The sequence below is a fragment of the Carlito syrichta genome, unplaced genomic scaffold (assembly GCF_000164805.1).
Source record: "Carlito syrichta isolate Samal-C Ts95f unplaced genomic scaffold, Tarsius_syrichta-2.0.1 Scaffold123348, whole genome shotgun sequence".
NCBI lineage: Eukaryota > Metazoa > Chordata > Mammalia > Primates > Tarsiidae > Carlito > Carlito syrichta.
Genome location: NW_007067444.1, coordinates 1 through 2,658, shown reverse-complemented (window position 1 = coordinate 2,658; position 2,658 = coordinate 1). Strand labels below are relative to the sequence as shown.

The 2,658-nt window shown below is 52.2% G+C and overlaps 1 protein-coding gene across 4 annotated transcripts in view; it reads right to left on the bottom strand.

Annotated features, from left to right (window-relative positions):
- The window catches only part of MFN2 (mitofusin 2), a 30,278-nt gene extending 29,114 nt beyond the window's left edge, over nucleotides 1-1,164 (bottom strand). For all 4 annotated transcript variants that reach the window (XR_503636.1, XM_008048328.1, XM_008048330.2 and 1 more), the window contains exon 1: nucleotides 976-1,164. The gene's annotated coding sequence lies outside the window, so the exon portion shown is untranslated. The remainder of the gene's footprint in view (nucleotides 1-975) is intronic.
- Nucleotides 1,165-2,658: the final 1,494 nt, after the last annotated feature.

The window sequence follows — 2,658 nt, the reverse complement described above, 5'->3', positions numbered from 1 at the left end:
CCACCCCCACCACCTTGGGGGTGTGAAAGGGATAATGAGCCCTTTTCTAGGAGGGAGGAAAATGACAATTGAAAGAAATATGGTAATGAAGTGGTGGTGGTTCACGCCTATAATCCTAGCATTTTGGGAGGTTGTGATGGAAGGATGGCTTGAGCCCAGGAGCTCAAGACCAGACTGGGCAACACAGCAAGACCTCATCTTTACAAAAAAATAAAAAAGAGCTAGGTGTGGTGGCCTGCTCTTGTAGTCTCAGCCGTCAGGAGGCTGAGGTGGAAGGATCGCCTGAGCAGTGAGCCGTGATTGTGCCACTGCACTCCAGCCTGGGCGACAGTGAGACCCCAGATCAAAAAAACAAATAAATAAAAATACAAAAAATAGGGTAATGAAGGACTACAAAATAGGGGGACAGACAGTTCTGCTTTTGTGCCTTCAAACAGCTATTTATTGATCATTTTCTGTGTACTTTCTGTGTGTGTGTCTGGCGCCAGAATTAGGGATGGAAAAAACACGTCCTGCTCTCAAAAGCCTTACAGTCAACTGAAAAGCCAGACAAATAAACAGACTGCTGAAAGAGAGCACAAAAAGCGCCCAAAGTTGGGGACAGCAGGGCAGGGCGCTCCCGCGGTGAATGTGGGCACCTAGCATGTGCTGAGTAAATGCTTGCAAAATAAGGAAGACTGGATGAAGAAATGGGGTAAGGGCAGGGGTGAATGTGGCCACGAAGGGTGGGAAGGCTGGGGGCGATGAGAGCTTCAGGGGACCCCACCTCCCAGTCCCAGGGCCCGCGTCCCGCCTCCTCCTCGCAAGGCCGCAGAGGGCCCGACAGCGAGGCCGTTGAGTGGGGACGCCCGCCTGGCCAGACTCCGAGTCCCGGGTGCCCCAGAGTCCCGCCGGCCCACGCCAGGCTGCTCAGGACTCGCCGGGCTGGGCTGGGCCGGGCGGGTCCCCGCCATACCACCGCTCTGGCCCTCTCACCTTCACCTCCCCGGCCTCGCGGCGGCCATCACACCCAAGACGTCACCAGCGAGCGCCACCCGAGGAGGCGGAAGGTGGAAGGGGGACGGACGCGCGCGCCACCAGCCGTTGCCGGCTTGCTCGGTCAGCCGCTGGGTCCTGATGCGCCGGTGGACTCTAAGCTCAGTCAGTTCGACCCTCCCACTCCTTACGCCTACGGGGTTCCGCGGCTCTGCGCGCCACTGCGCCGCCCGGGCGTCGCAAGCTGATGACGTACACTCGTGAACTCCCGCTGCATCGTGGGATTTGTAGTTCTGGCGAGAAAGGCTGGGAAGAGCGGGGCGGGGCCTCGAGCTGTCAAGGGGCAGAAAAAACAAGGGCGTGGACCAGAGGTTCCCGCTCTTTCGCTACTTAACCCAGAGCCGGACCCCAGGGCCTCTGCCAGCTCTGGAATACACACTTGCATTCTGCACTCTCTAGGGGACCAGGCCTAGGGTGAAGTGACTCAACCGGGAGACAGAAGCCAACCGGGGCCTGCTGCCCTTCAGTTGCCTTTGGGGAACTAAGAACAGCAGCAACAACTACTGTTCCTACTAAGTGCCAGTCCCTGAGCTGGGTTCCTAACATACATAATTTTGTTTAATCTTTGCAACAATCCCTGGAGACTCAGAGGGGAAGTTACCCAAGCTCACATATCACTGGGCCTCTCGTGTGCCAGGCACCAGTAAACAGCCATAAATAGGTCCTCTGAAGGACTCAGCCCCACCAGGAAAGGCTCCAAGTCTGAGTTCTGGAGTGGTAGCCACCAACCAAATGTGGCTCTTGAGCCCCTTAGCTAGTGCAAATTGAGATGTGCTGTAAGATTTAGTACAAAAAAAGAATGTAAACTATCTCAATTAAAAAAATTTTTTTTAAGAGACAAGTCTTGATCTGTCGCCCAGGCCGAAGTGCAGTAGCATGATCCTAGCTCACTGCAGCCTTGAACTCCTGGGCTCAATCTTACCACCTCTGCCTCCTGGGCAGCAAGAATTACAGACACGCACCACCATGCCAGACAAATTTTTTTAAAAATTTTAAACACAGTCTTATTATGTTGCCCAGGCTGGTCTTGAACTTCTGGCCTCAAGCAGTCCTCCTGCCTCAGCCTACCAAGTAGTGGGTATTACAGGTATGAGCCATATTACCTGGCTATTATATCATTAATATATGCATGTTGATTATATGTTGAGTGATAATATTTTATTTTATTTTATTTTATTTTTATTATTTTGAGTTGGAGTCTCATCTAACTCTGTTGCCCAGGCTGGAGTGCAGTGGCATGCTCACAGCCACCACAATCTTGACCTACTGGACTCAGGGGATCCTTCTGCCTCTGCCTTCCAATTAGCTGGAACTACAGGCACGCACTACCACGCCTGGCTAATATTTTTTTATTTATTGTAGAGACAAGGTCTTGCCAGGTTACCCAGGCTGGTCTCAAACCCTGGACTCAGGCAATCCTCTCGCCTCAGCCTCCCAAAGTGCTGGGATTTCAGGCTTGAACCACCGCACCCGGCCAAAGTGATACTATTTTAAATACTTTGGGTTAATATAAAATAATTTGGGTTAAATGAAATTAATTGTACCTGTTTCTTTTAACTTTAAAAAATGTAGCAGCCAGGCTCGGTGGCTCAGCCTGTAATCCCGCGCTTTGGGAGGCTGAGG